Raw genomic sequence first — 15,220 nt, forward strand, 5'->3', positions numbered from 1 at the left:
CTCAACAATCTCCCCGGTGACCCTCTGAGTGTATATATGCAACTGTGTACTCTCAACAATCTCCCCGGTGACCCTCTGAATGTATATATGCAACTCATGTGCGCTCAAGTATTGAACGCAGGGGAGTGGCAGAGGCCAGATGAGATTTGGCTCTGACAGCAGGGGCTGACTCTGACGCATCAATATCTTTCCCACTGAAGACCAGCAGAGCAAGATTCTTCCCACTCTGTGGTTCTTTTACAGCAGTGTGCGTCTGTAGTCCCCTCCACTCAGGATGCTGAGACAGGAGGATTTCTTGTTGCCAGGAGCTTTGGGTCAGCCTCAGAAACACAGTGAGAGACCTCACCTCAAAAATAAACTAACCAATCAGACAAACAAATGAACCTTTAATGTGGGTTGTGTGTATTATTACAGTGCGTGCTGTGCTTGTCTGGCTTTGTTGCTGTTGCTGTTAATTACATTCTAATTAATCGTGTGTGTGTGTGTGTATGTGTGTGTGTATGTGTGTGTGTCTGTGTGTGTATATGTGTGTGTATGTGTATGTGTGTGTGTATGTGTGTGTATGTGTGTGTATGTGTGTGTATGTGTGTGTATGTGTGTGTATGTGTGTATGTGTGTGTATGTGTGTGTGTATGTGTGTGTATGTGTGTGTATGTGTGTGTATGTGTGTGTATGTGTGTGTGTTTGTGTGTATGTGTGTGTGTATATATGTGTGTATGTGTGTATGCGTGTGTGTATGTGTGTGTGTGTGTATGTGTGCGTGTGTACATATGCCACGACATGTGGAGGTCAGAGAAGAACCTGTGAGAATAATGATTACCCGCTGTCCTGTGGGTCCCAGGGGTCAAACTCATGTTGTCAGGCAAGCTGGAGGGTATCTTTACCCACTAAGCCATCTTACTAGCCCAGATGTTAATTTTGTGGGGGACAAGATCTCCCTGTTCAGTCCAGGTTGACCTTACAGTCATGATCCTCCTGCCTCGGTCCCCCAAATGTTGGGATCACGGGAGTGAGTCACCATGCGCAGGACAGAGAGGGTGTTAATGTCTTCATGCTCAGATCTCTGTGTGGGACACCAAGCTTGCCACCACACAGGTCCTAGGGAAAGCAAAATCCTTTTGTCCACCTCCTCCTGCTGCGTCAGTTTTGAGCACAAACACCAGCTTATGGGGCCGTGCTCTCCATCTCAACAGCTCAGTTTGAACTGTCTACAGTAATGCCAACAGCAGCATCTGCTCTGAGACAGCACCCTGCTGTGACTCCCTGCAGAGCCCGGGGACGGCATACCACATTTCCGTGCTCCCACTGGTGGAGGTGGGAGGAGGAGAATAACCTGAAATAGTTTCCAACCTCTTTTCAGGACCGGTGATTTCAGTCTCCCTGGGAGACGGACTGTGGGCTCCATTGTGCGCAATAAATCTCTCTGCTCTCTCAAGAGTAGTACCTGGGAGGGTATGAGGGAGACTGGGGCCTAGGGATGAGCAGAAGGGGCCTCGGCCTGGATGCTGATGCAGCTATGCCCTGGCTGATCCTACTGGAGCTTGGGTAACACCAGAGGCTCTCTTCACTGCTTATGGAGGCAGCCAGCCAGGCGTTTGCCCCTGGACTGACCAATCAGGGCTTCCTCACTGTGACTGACAGCACAGTCGGCACCTGACCAGCCAGCAGGTAACTGAGCATCTGGGTTTTGAATTGGGATCTATAGCCACACTGTAAGGACAGACCATACTATGGAATGGTCCTGCTGTGAGAAGGAGAAAATAACCCCCACATTGCTGAAGACATTCTCTTCTCGTCCTTCCACTGGGGGTAGTGTAAACAGCAGCATATGGGTAGGTACATGTGCACTTGTGTATAAACACACATGGAGGTCAGAGGTCCACCTCAAGATGTTATTAGTAGGGACTGGAGAGATGGCTCAGTGGTTAAGAGCATTGCCTGCTCTTCCAAAGGTCCTGAGTTCAATTCCCGGCAACCACATGATGGCTCACAACCATCTGTAAAGAGGTCTGGTACCCTCTTCTGGCCTGCAGACATGCACACAAACAGAATATTGTATACTAAATAAATAAATAAATATTTAAAAAAAAATGTTATTTGTAATGATCTGTTCTGTCTCTTTAAGAGACAAGCCACTCCCTCCCCTGTCTGCTGAGGCAGGCTGATCTTCAGCTTCCAGCTTGAGTCTCTTTTTTTTTTCCATCTCCCTCTCGGAAGAGGCAGCTTCTGCCTCTCCCCACTTCTCCCCTTCCCCCTTCTGTGTTTCTCTCTCTCCCTCTCTCTGCTCTTCTCTCCTTCTCTACCTCCATAACTCACTAAATAAAATATTCAACCTCACTCTGTATGACATGCCTATCGGTCTGTCTCTAGCCTGCCCCCCCCCACCCCACCGCCCCACCACACCCCACCCCTGCCTGGGACCAACCACCTTCACAGACCTGTGCCATGGTCTTATGTGCTGTCTCTGCCTGGGGCTGGCTGCTCTGGGACCCATTGCCTGTCCCTGCTGGGCGACCTTTGGTGTGGTCTCTGCCGGCTGCAGCCACTCAGGATCCGCAGCATTTTTATTAATCCATGTCATTATTCCTTGGGTTACTGTTTTGCCAGGTTCTCCAGCAGATAGGGTTGAGGCAGAGCCGATCCAGTCTCCCTGGGGCTGAGCAGGATGGTGAGTGTCGATGACCCATACCTCCCCACTGGCCACTGGGGAGAAACACACACCAAGCAGGGAGACTGTCGAAGCAGGAACTTATATAGGGCTGAGGTAGTGGGCTGGAGTCTTGGGGTGGGGTGAGGTGGAGTGGGGAATAAGGGCCAATAATATTCTGCTACATCAGCGATGGGTGGGCAGAGGCGGGCCTAGGTCAGGTGTGCTGAATAGCTCCTCTCCAAACTCAAGTTAGGCTCAGGAAGTTACACTGGGCCTCACCAAGCTCAAGTTAGGCTTAGGAAGTTACACTGGGCTTCACCAAGCTCAAGTTAGGCTTAGGAAGTTACACTGAGCCTTATCAGACTCAAGTTAGGCTCTGGAAGTTACTCCGGGCCTTTTGAGGCAGGGTCTCTCCCTGGTCTGGAGCTCTCTGAGTAGGTGAAGCTGGCTAGCCAGCCCCAGGGATCTGCTTGTCCCTGTGTCCCCCAGCACTGAGATTACAAGCACTACCATGCCTAGTGGGGAACTCGGGATCAAACTCGGATCCTCATCTTCCGGATCATAATTTACCCAAAGTACCCACCAGACTTTCTACAGTTTTATGTCCATTTTTTATTTACTGGTGCCTGATCTTTCTTGACCCGTGAGTGTCAAAGTGCCCGCATCGTTGAGGTCAACAGAGAAAGCTCTCACCCCTGGCCATCCTTTCTCTTCTTTGTGCAGCGGGATCTATTGCATTTATTCATTCTTGTATCCAGGCTGCCCTGCCCGTCTCAGGAGACTATGCCAGCTTCCATAGTGTGGATGGTTCCATCAATGACTTCAGAGTCCTAGCGTGATGTCAGTGATGAGCTACATATGTGCCCATTTAAGCAGGTGCCAGCACACCTGAGTGTAGGCAGGTGTGAACATCAACAGAGAACACGTGGTGAGCTTGTGTATAGTCAGTGACACTTACACTGGTTTCTGGGAAGGGCTTGCCTGCCTTCTACCTGTGTTTAGGGCCTGCTATGTCTCTGTCCTGCTTGTCTCAAGCATTTGAGGACTTCTACATATGAACCTTGGGCTGGAGAGATGGCTCAGAGGTTAAGAGCACTGAGTGCTCTTCCAGAGATCCTGAGTTCAATTCCCAGTAACTCCATATTGGTTCACAAGCATCTGTAATGAGATCTGGTGCCCTTTTCTGGCCTGTAGGCATGCATGCAGACAGACTACTGTATACATAATAATATATAAAATTTAAATTTTGTTTTGTTTTCCCAGACAGGGTCTCACTATGTAGCTCTGGCTGTCCTGGAATTCACTACGTAGACAGGTTGGCCTTGAACTCACAGAGATCCACTTGATTCTGCCTCCCGAGTGCTGGGATTAAAGGTGTGCACCACCACATTAGGCCCCTGGACCTCATTTCTTGATGTGCTGACCCTTAGTTCCTCCCTTCTGCTAGATTCCCTGCAGGCTAATGCCAGGGTTTCAACAGATGGCTTACAAAGATGGGACAAAGAACTGTGCCGGCAAGTAGTCTGCATTCCGGGTAAGATAGCTGGGCCTGGGAGAGCCTGCTTCTTTGTCTACAGGAATCTCAGATGACCCTGGAAACCCAAGGCTCTCAGAGAGAAAATGGCCCAGGTGATGTTTGAAGCCTCCAACAACCCAGCCAAGTACGTGGGCCTTCAGGCGGTGCTGTCTCTGTGTTTCTTGTCCTTAGGCTAAGCAGAACTCACCCTGGGGAGTGCGCCCCCTGGAGGAAGTGCTTTGCCCTTGCACCTTGTTCAGCTTTCATAACTTCCACAGTAGGTGGGAAGTTTCCCTTCTTCCTATTTTGGTAATAAGTAAACCTGTGTATGGGAGTTGTCAGATTTTCTCAAGGTTTGTAGCAAGTATGATCAAACACAGTTCAGACTAAAATCATTGATCCCGGGGGCTGTGGAGAGATGGCACAGTGGTTAGAAGCACCGACTGCTCTTTCCGAGGACTTGGGTTCAGTTCCCAGCACCCACATTAGTTTACAGTCATCTATAACTTCAGTTCCAGGGGATCAAAAGTCCTCTCCTGACCTCTGAGGATACCAGGCACACATGGTACACAGACATACACACAAGCAAAACACTTACACACATATTTTGTACATCTTGTACAAAATAAAGGGAGGGTCTTTCTGCCACTAGTCTATTCTGCACATCTTTTCGCTGCACTGTTGCCTGGTCTCCCGCTCATCACAGTGGAAGAATAAGTCTCAGGGAACGTCACTGACAATGGCTACGGCATATGCAAAGCTGGCTTTGCTGGCAACAATCCGTCTCCCCCACCCCCGCCATGGCCATGTTCCTTTCCATCATCAGATGCCCCTACACCAGGACTATCATGGTGGGCATAGCCAGAAAAGCTTCGTGTGGGGAGCGAGGACTAGCACAGGAGGGGTACCCTGACCCTGAAGTACCCTGCTAGGTACAGCATTGTCACCAACTGGGATGACACGGAGATGATCAGGCACTACACCTTCTACGGTGAACTGCGCATGATCCCTGAAGAGCACCTGGTACTTTTGACCAAAGCCCCGTGAACCCCCAGATTATCAGAGAGAAGATGACCCCAGTAGTGTTTGAAGCCTCCAACACCCCAGCCAAGTATGTGGGCCTGCAGGTGGTGTTGTCTCTATAAGCCCCTGGGTGCATCGGTTAGCACTGTTAATGGGCTCTGGTCACAGCATCACACATGTGGTACCCATTGATGAGGGCTATGCCCTTCCCGAAGCCATCTTGCATCTAGACCTGACCTGATAGGTTACCTTAGGGAGATCCTGACTGTGTGGAGCTTCACCACTGTGACTGACTGGTAGAGCGTGGGTAACTTTAAGGAGAAACTATGTTATGTTGGCCTAGATTTTGAGCAAGAAATGGCCATTGCTGCATCCTCCTTTTCCTTGGAGAAGAGGTAGGAAATGCCTGAGGGGCAGGCAATCACCATCAACAATGAGTAAATCTGGTATCAGGGGTGTTCTTAGGTGGAATCGCATGGCATCTGTGAAACCACCTTTACCACCATCATAAAGTACGATGCGGGCATCCCCAAGGACCTGTGTGCTAACACAGTGCCGTCTGGTGGTACTGCTATATACCCAGACGTTGGTGACAGGATGCAGAAGGAGATCACAGCCAAGGCACACAGCGTAACAAAAATCACAATCATTGCTCCCCTCCGCTCAAGTTCTCAGACTGGATTGGTGACTCTATCCCGGCCTCACCATCCACCTTCCAGCAGATGTGGATCAGCAAGCAGGAGGATGGCCAGTCGGGCCCCTCTGTCGTCCTCCGCAAATGCTTGTAGGTGGACCGCACAGGTGCCAGGCATCTGCTGCAGGAGCAGATTCTGAAGTATCAGTTTGCCCTGGCAAATGGACACACTTCATGCTAGCCTCCTGAAACTGGAATAAGCCCTTTCTGGGAATAAGCCTTCGAAAAGGAATTTGTCCTTGAAGCTTGCATAGATCTCAGCACTCTGACAGCACTCTGGGATCAGAGGGCTCGCTGCTGGTTTTTGACCTTGTATTCAAGCTAACTGTTTCTTTGGTAGGCATTTAACACCCCTCACATATCTTATCATGATTTGGACCTTAGTCTCCACGGCACAGTCACCTGGTGGCTGTGGAGAGCAAGCTAAGGTAGAGAAATTCCTGGCCTGACAGATCTGTGTACGCACCACGCATTGATCTGAGCAGAGTATTAACCAGCATCTCAGTGTCCCAGGATTTCTGGCAAGGGCTCCCGAACCAGTTACCCCTTCCCTCTTGCTGTCTTACAGGGAAAGCAAAGCCCAAGCCTTAGGCCCAGGTTTTCATTCTGGTGTTTGCCCTCCTGACCGCTGTGGGTTGTTACTTGCCTTGGGTTGGGAACATTTGGATTGACACTTGTGAATTTATTCATCCTTTTAATTTATGTAAGTTTGTTTTCATATTCAGTTATTTCAGAAGTGAACAATTTTGGTTTTCTATGGTCCAGTGAGAACATTAGGTCCCAGCAATGTGTCATAGGGTAAAGAAAAATAAAATTTGCTTCAGAAATCAGCAAAATAAAATAAAAAATAAAGGGAAAAACAGCTTAAAAAATCATTGAGGGTTGGAGAGATGGCTCAGCGGTTGCGAGCACTGGCTGCTCTTCCAGAGGTCCTGAGTTCAATTCCCAGCAACCATATGGTGGCTCACAGCCATCTGTACTGGGATTGGATGCCCTCTTCTGGCACACAGGCATACATGCAGATAGAACCTCTTATACATAAAATTAATTAATTAAAAAAATCATTGATTCTAAAATGGAATTTCACTCTATTTCCAGTTTTAGAACAGGTCTGGCCTTACCTGAAAGCAGAAAGAAGGAAAAGGAGCCCTAGGCTTCCCTTTTCTCTTTCTTTCTTTCTTTCTTTCTTTCTTTCTTTCTTTCTTTCTTTCTTTCTTTCTTTCTCTCTTTTTTCATGATTTTTTTTTTTTGATACAGGGTTTCTCTGCATAGCTCTGTCTGCCCTGAAATTTGCTTTGTAGACCAGGCTGGCCTTGAACTCACAGAGCTCCATCTTCCTCTGCCTCCCGAGTGTTGGGATTAGAGGTGTGCACCACCACCATCTGACCTCCCTTTTCACTCTTATGTGTGTGCGGAAGCCTTGTGCATCCTACTCCAATTTCCTGTCTGCTCTTGGTGCACAAAGACATGTGTCCGAGCACCAGAGAATGAACCCCCCTCGCCTCGCTTGGCGTGCGCTGCACCCCTATACACCTTTGTTGTACACGTTCCAATAGTTACACACCACGAACTCTCTCCAACTCCCGTGTGTCTCTCCTCACACTCGGATACACTCCCAATTGCACCTGGAGGCTTTGTGCCTGCATCCATCTCCCTAAACCTGTGCTACACATTCCCCCTCGTGCTTGCCATGTGTTCTCAAACAGACACAGGTGTTCTTCCTCCACGTTGCCCACATTCTGAATCCACGCATGTGCATGCACACAGACACAGATGCAAGTTGAGGCTCCCTGGGCATTCAACATATGCTGCCTCGCACATGGGCAGGCACACAACGTATGCTGGAATTCTCCGGTGCTAGAAGGATGTTGCCCCTGCTGTCAGCCCCAGGTGGCACACGCTGGCCTGCTCAATGACGTCTGCATTCCTTTCCTGAGTCCACTTAGCAGGCCAGACCTTCTGTTCCTCCATTCTCCTTTCAATAGCATTGGAATTGGGATGGTCACCCAACCTTGCCTCACAAGCTGCAAGGACCAAGACACATTCAGGCAGGTTGTGGGAAGGAGGGAAAGTGGTGTGACAGACCTGTGGTCCTGAGATTGTCATCTCCTCAAGGCAGTGCCCTGAAGACTTACCAGCTGAGGATGGTGGACACCAACTCCCAGTATTTCTGGAAATGTTATGACTGCATCTATGACTTCATCCTCAGGACTTGGCCCAGAGACCATTATTGAAGCATCATAGACATATCGCTACACCCAGGTGGTGGTGGCCCACGCCTTTAATCCCAACATTAGGGAGGCAGAAGCAGGTGGATCTCTGGGAGTTCAAAGCCAGCCTGGTCTACAGGGTGAGTTCCAGGACAGCTAGGGTTGTTACTCAGAGAAACCTGTCTTGAAAAACCAACCAACCAGCCAACCAACCATATAACCAACCAACCAAACAACCAACCAACCAAACAAACATGAAAAACATATCATTACATGGGACTCTATGGGGCTGTATGGTCCTTGGTGTGGGACATGATAGGATGAGGAAATGAAACACTGCCCTGTCTGTCACCCCAGGCCCAACAACCCTTTGTCTGCTTCTGGGCCAAGGTGCATGGAAAACCTTGGGTTCCTCTTCTCTGGTCATCTTCTCATGTCTGTTGCTCTGGTAACCAGCAGTGCAATACACTCATGGGGCTATACCTGGCTGTAGACAGAGTCCAGCCACCCTGGCTTCCAAGCATTCGGCTCTGCCCACTGTACACTGGACACAGCCCCTGAGGCCAGCTGCTGGTAGAGGAGGAGCTGGAGGGAGCACTGGTAGCTTTTCCTTCTGCAATGGGATGGTCAGCCATTGAAGGTCCTGGAGCCCTATAATCCCAGTACCTGAGGGTCCTAGATCCTCTAATCCAAATGCTTGTGAGACTGAGGCAGGAAGATTGCTCAAGGCTAGCTTGGTCTACATAGTGAGATTTTAGGCCAGCCTAAGGTATAATGTGAGACTCTGTCTCAAAGATAGATAGATAGATAGATAGATAGATAGATAGATAGATAGATAGATAGAAAGATAGATAGATGATAGATAGATAGACAGATAAATGATAGATATAGATAGATAGAGACAGACAGACAGACACACAGACAGACAGATAGAGCGAGCTCCTGGGTGTTGTAGCCTAGAAGAGGGAAAGTGGGGAAAGTTCCAGAACATGGAAAAGTATGGCCTATATGATCAGAGGACTGACGCTTCTCCCTTCTGACATCTGAACCTTGCAGGAATGAGAGAAGGGAAAAGGAGGGCGGGAATAGAGTGCAGGGGGCAATGGTTCTTCAGTGGGGAAGATTATACCATCCCAGGGGACATTTGGCAGTGTCAGAAGGGCTGCCCCAGCAGGGAGGGGTATAGGCTATTACTGGCATGTAGTAGATAGAGGCCAGGGATGCCCCCCCCCCGCCGTGTGTGTTAGAAGTGCTAAATCTCTTACCAGTCACATGACAGTCCCCCATAAATGAAAAGCCACCTGACCCCAAGAGTCACTATCTCAGAGACTGAGAAAGATTAGTATAGAATATAGGAGGGTCTAATGAGCAGAATCTCCACTGACAGCTGCCCACAGTGACGGCAGGAGAGGGAAGGAGAACAAGATTCAGAGCAAAAGAATAGAGGAATTCTTGAACCACCAAGATGTCATGGTCTTGCCTTTCCAGAGGATGAAGAGGAAGGGCCTTGGCATGCTAAGGGTGCGTGGGTTGAACTTTGCTGCAAAGTTCTGGCAGGTGCCTCTTGGGCTCTTCCAGTTTTGGTGCAACTTATGCCCCATCCCTCTCTTTCTCAGTCTAGGCCCAGCAAGGCGGAGCCAGTGTCCTGCCTCTTTTTCTTAGCACCCCCATTATTGTGCAGGCTGTTGGCAATGCCCCATTCTCAAATGGCTGGTTTATTTGTCACCCCTGACCCCCACAGCACTCAGCTTCTTTTCCTGAGCACCCCAAATGTACCCAGCCCTATTAGGGACAGAATAGACAAAGGTATGTTTCTGGGGCTCCTTCCACTTCTCACCACTCATAGTGTTTCAATTAGAGTTCTTCTGAGCAAAAAGGGAGGAGCCGGGTCTCTCTGCTGTTGCCATGGTTGCTACAAGGACACAAGCTTGGGCTGCAAGTAGCAAACCTCTCAGGAGAAAGGCCACATCCCAAGGAAAGCAGAACTGAGTGTTGGAATCAAGGCCACCTTATGGACATCCTTTAAGCCACAATCCTTTAGCTTACGGGTTCCCAGTGTTGCTTTATTTATTTTTTATTTTATGCTCATTGGTGTTTCACCTACATGCATGTCTGTGTGAGGATGCTTGATTGCCTGGAGTTATAGACCAGTGTGAGTTGCCACGTAGGTGCTGGGAATTGAACCTCTGTCCTCTGGAAGAGCAGCCAGTGTTCTTAACCCCTGAGCCGTCTCTCCAGTCTCTCCCAGGGTTGCTGTAAATTCGGGTTCAGTCACTGATGAGGACAAATCTCGCGGCTCTCACTGCAGAACAAAGCTGCATGCTTTTGGTGAAGAGGGGGCTGAAATAAGGGCTTGTGGAGAGAGTGGCCAGCCCTGGGGTCAGAGGTAGTTACTGACTTCAGGAAGACACTTGTCCAGCCACCTCAGAGGGGTCTACTCTGCTGTGGGACTTGACCTATGCAGCCTCTCTGGGCCTGTTTCCCCATCTGCCCCCTGTGTGTGGGAGGTTCAGATGAGGCCAACTCTTTCGAATGACAGGGTCTGTGTCAGCATGAGATTGCTTTTGCTTCCTCTGGGTTTGGGCTCAGAGGGAGAAGAGGCCAGGGTGGAAGATGAGGGGAAGGTTAGAAGAGGGGAGGGCAGAGGTAGGAGATAGCGTCTCACACACTCTAAGGTGAGGGGTGGGTCAGGGACGCTTTTGCTGACGACTGAGAAAGCCCTACTACTGACTCCCTGCGCATGCTTATTATACTAGCTGGGGGTGGGGGTGGGGGCTGTTCTCATTCCCACTTCAGAGAGAGGAGGTCAGGGAAGGTGCACAGACTTAGCAGGAAACCCGGTGCAGTAGGGATTTCAACTGAAATTTTCTTTTGAGACTGTCTCTCATAGCCCAGGTAGGCCTTGAACTTCTGGCCTCTTGATCTTCTACCTCTACGTGCCGTTTCTAGTCTTCTTTTAGGAAAGTCACGACTGGAGACTGAAGGACGTCTGGAAATGTACCCGGGTCGTGCATGAGGAGCTGCAATGAGACTCGGTCTGTCTGTTCGCAGGACTGTTCTGCAATTGGGCTTCTTGGTAACCTACGGTCTCCAGGGCCAGGTTCTGGTAGCCCCGCTGGAGACGCAGATGCAAAATCTCTTCGCGCCAAACCCAGAGCCTAGCAAGATTTACAGGGAAAGGCTGCCACCTGGTGGCTAAAGGGCAAGCGGTACAGTCTTGGTTTTGAAGGGCGGCCCCGCAGAGTGCCAGAGGAGAGAGGGTGGGATGGAACAGGGCTGCCTAGCTATCTCAGGACTCGGCACGGGATCTGGATGTGCGCGCGGAGGGGAGGCGAGCAGAGCAGAATCTCAGAGCGGCTCCCTCTCTCTCCCTCCTGCACCCCCTCCCCGTAGTGTAGTGTCATTTTGCCCGAGGGCTGGAGGAGGTGAAGGACCTGGAGCAAGGCCTTGGCCGGATTCCTTCTTTAATTCAATCCAATCAGACACTGTCACCAACTCCAAGAAGTTACAGACCCTTCCTTCCTTGAGCAGGCTGGGGGCCCCAGGAGGCCCTGCCTCTCCAGCCCTTTCGACACTCTTCTTGCTCTCTTTTGATAGCACCCCTCCGCTGTCATTTCTACGCACTGATAAGAACACCGCACACTCACCTCACAAAGGTGAATCGCGACTCTTCGGCTCCCAGGCTGAGTCTCAGGCTTGTCCTTTCTGCCCGCTGGGTGGGGAGGGGCTCATCTCAGGCCACGCCCCTCCTGCCTTAAATTGCTTTCACGCGCAGCCTGCTAGTGAAGACGCCTAGGGGCCTCAACACCTGGCTCCTAATTTAGCTCACATTCTAGGAGAGGTCCTGATTGTATGGGCTTGTGGCTTCTGCCTAGGAGGCTTCCAGGTGATTCCTCCACTTCGCTTGCCAAGCAAGCCTCTATCTCTGAGTTACGTCTCCCTCATTCACCAGGCAGCCCCCCTGTAGCCTTCTCACCTTCTGAAGATCTATTTGAACACGAACTCTGGCTCGGTTTAGCACCGGATCATCCCCTGGTCTCTTGCCTGCTGGTGTCCAGCTTAGACGTTCATGGAGACAGCAGGGTCTTCTCCTTGCTTCCTGTTCTAGTTTATCAGCCCGCACCAGCTCTGACCTCACTGTGTGAGCCTCACACCGACGGCTGGAGGGGGTTCTGAGCAGGTGTTAGTCGTCTTTGTTTGCACTGCCCACTTTCGACAGGTGCCAGGGACGGACTGTGCCTGACGACTGGGAATGTTGATACACGGATGAATGCCCGAATGGAGGTCCCACTCAGACAGCCAGACTTCATGTTGCTGAGACCCTTAACCTCCAAACCTCACTCTTTCTGAAAACCTCTTAAGGCCATGAACAAGGGTGGAGTGCTGAAGGCGCTTGTCGGAACTCCCTGGACCTGAAAGCGTGGCTGGGAGGAACTCTGGATAAAGTGACAGTAGAGTGTCCTACCTAGCTGCCTGATGAGAACCCCCCTCCCAATGATCTCTTTAAAAAAACAAAACAAAAAAAAAAATAACCGGAGGCTGGAGAGATGGCTTAGTGGTTAAGAGCATTGCCTGCTCTTCCAAAGGTCCTGAGTTCAATTCCCAGCAACCACCTGGTGGCTCACAACCATCTGTAATGAGGTCTGGTGCCCTCTTCTGACCTACAGACAGACACACAGACAGAACATTGTATACATAATAAATAAATAAAAAACCAAACCAAACAAAACAAAACAAAAATAACCGGGGGCTGGAGAGATGGCTCAGTGGTTAAGAGCATTGCCTGCTCTTCCAAAGGTCCTGAGTTCAATTCCCAGCAACCACATGGTGGCTCACAACCATCTGTAATGAGGTCTGGTGCCCTCTTCTGGCCTGCAGACATACACACAGACAGAATATTGTATGCATAATAAATAAATAAAATAAAAAAATAAAAAAACCCAAACAAAACAACAACAAACCAAACAAAACCAAAAACCAACCCGTGCTTGGGACAAAGGTTTAAACATGACAGAAAACAATATTAAGCCCTTACCATGTTTTGTTTAGTGGTCACCTGGCTTACCCCGAGACACTTAAAGAGTTTATCTCTTTAAGTAACCAATAATATTTTTTTATCCAATTGGTACGTGTAACTTCTAGTTTCCACAATTTTAAGTTTTAATTTTGCGTGGATGGGTGTTTTGCCTGCATATGTGGGCACAGTGTGCATGCAGTCCCCATCCTGCAGTGGCCAGAAGAGGGCAATGCAACCCCTGGAATTAGAATTAGAGTTACCATGTAGACGCTAGGAATTGAACCTGGGTTCTCTGGAAGAGCTGTCAGTGTTCTCTAACCACTGAGATATCCCTCCAGGCCTCGCTCACACACATTTTTTTTTTTTTAAATAACAGTCTCACCATGTAGCCTTGGTTGGCCTGGAACTTGCTATATAGATCAGGCTGGGTTTGAACTCAGAGATTTGTCTGCCTCTGCGTCTGGAATGCTGGGATTAAGGGTGTGCTACTTTCCAGCATCTTTGCTTCTTTTTGCATGCTAGGGATGGAGCCCAGGCCCTTGCAGGTTAAGCAGGTGTTGTACTACTGAGCCACATCTCCTGCCCCATTCCCCCATTTAGTGGGTAGCTGAGTCAGAACTGGTTCTCAGAAGCCGGCCAGTGGTGGCACATGCCTTTAATCCCAACACTCAGGAGGCAGAGGCAGGTGCATCTCTGTGAGTTCGAGGTCAGTCTGGTCTACACAGTGAGTTCCAGGACAGCCAGGATTGTTACAAAGAAAAACCCTGTCTCGAAAAACAAAAAGAAAACAAACAAAGAGGACTGGTTCTCAGGCATGCTGTTAGAGTGCACACTCTTAAAGAACCCTTTCGAGAACTCTCCGCCTGTTATTGTCCTGGCTTGAGGAGAGCTGAGGGGTTCTTCAGCCAAAGCTGTTTTCCTGCTATAGTTGATCTCTGTGGGGTACCATGTGGGGTTGGATCGGCTGGGATTTAACAGGGACATTTCAAAGATCGCAGACCTCAAAGAGAAGATGCTTTCCTGCTTGTCCAATCCTTCTCCCATGTGCTTCTCAAGAGGCTGCAGGCACACAGAAGTCTTGGACTGAATGAGTGTCCTCTGGCCCCTCGCCTGTCCCTGCTTTCTCGGGGACGGCTACATGGTGAGACATCACCCTGTCTCATCCCACAGAAGGTTCTACCACCAGCATCTGAGGCTGCTCTGTGATCGTGTCTCCAGGTCCCAAAGCCCACAGAAGGAGCCATCTCGACCTGCCTCCGCCTGAGGATGTCAGCCCCGTCTCCGTACATTCCCCATCTGTGGAATCAGGCCACTTGCACAGAGATGGGTGCTCCTGGAGCCATGTTCCTTTTCGGGCTTGCTTTCTTAATCACAGCTTGTTCTGCTGGTAGCTCCTAAGGCCTGGTTTAAGTCAGGCTAACTGAAGTCAGGCTAACCCCAGCTTCCTTTCTTTCTGTTGTGCAGGCCACTTGAAAAGTGCCTGGATGACCCGCAAGGCAGAGGGCTGCAGCTCTCAGGAGGGTCTCAGGGAGACAGACCCGTTAGTCAGATTTCCAGGAGAAGTCACGGATACAGGAGCATTGAGTCTGATTTCTCCACATACCAGATAGAGACTGTCCATTATCATTTTCCACCTGCAAAGTGGATGACTCGGGAGAGCAGTCTTGAATTCCGTCTGCTCGGCATACCCCCAGATTCTCCTCTGGAGTGGTGTGTTACCTCTGCCTGAGGTTGATGGTACTCTCAGCCTTCTCCTCGTCTCACTTGTGAGACTATATCAGCTGCTTCTCCTTGTCCTGCACGCCATCCCCAAGGCTTTTGCTTATGCCACTGAAATGAACATCTTCCTTTTGTTAGGGAACTTTCTGTTCCTGCCGTTGCTTCACGGTCTTCTCTCTCAGCACCGACACATCCCGCCATTTTCATGTCTAGAGCCATCCTTGGTCTACTGTCTCCCCATTCATCTGCCTGGAAGTTTATGGGGTGTGAGTTCCTGGTTGTGTCTACTTCTCTTCTGCACCGCAGTCCTTAGCCTGGCCGCTTGTGATGAGTTCTCTATAAGATGCTGTTCAGTTGAGCCGGGCGTTGGTGGCGCACGCCTTTAATCCCA

The 15,220-nt window shown here is 49.9% G+C and overlaps 1 pseudogene; it reads left to right on the forward strand.

Moving 5' to 3' along the window:
* Positions 1-4,282: 4,282 nt before the first annotated feature.
* On the forward strand, positions 4,283-11,292 carry LOC113456297 (annotated as a pseudogene).
* The last annotated feature ends 3,928 nt before the right edge of the window (positions 11,293-15,220 follow it).

This window comes from Microtus ochrogaster, chromosome 7, assembly GCF_000317375.1.
Source record: "Microtus ochrogaster isolate Prairie Vole_2 chromosome 7, MicOch1.0, whole genome shotgun sequence".
Lineage (NCBI taxonomy): Eukaryota > Metazoa > Chordata > Mammalia > Rodentia > Cricetidae > Microtus > Microtus ochrogaster.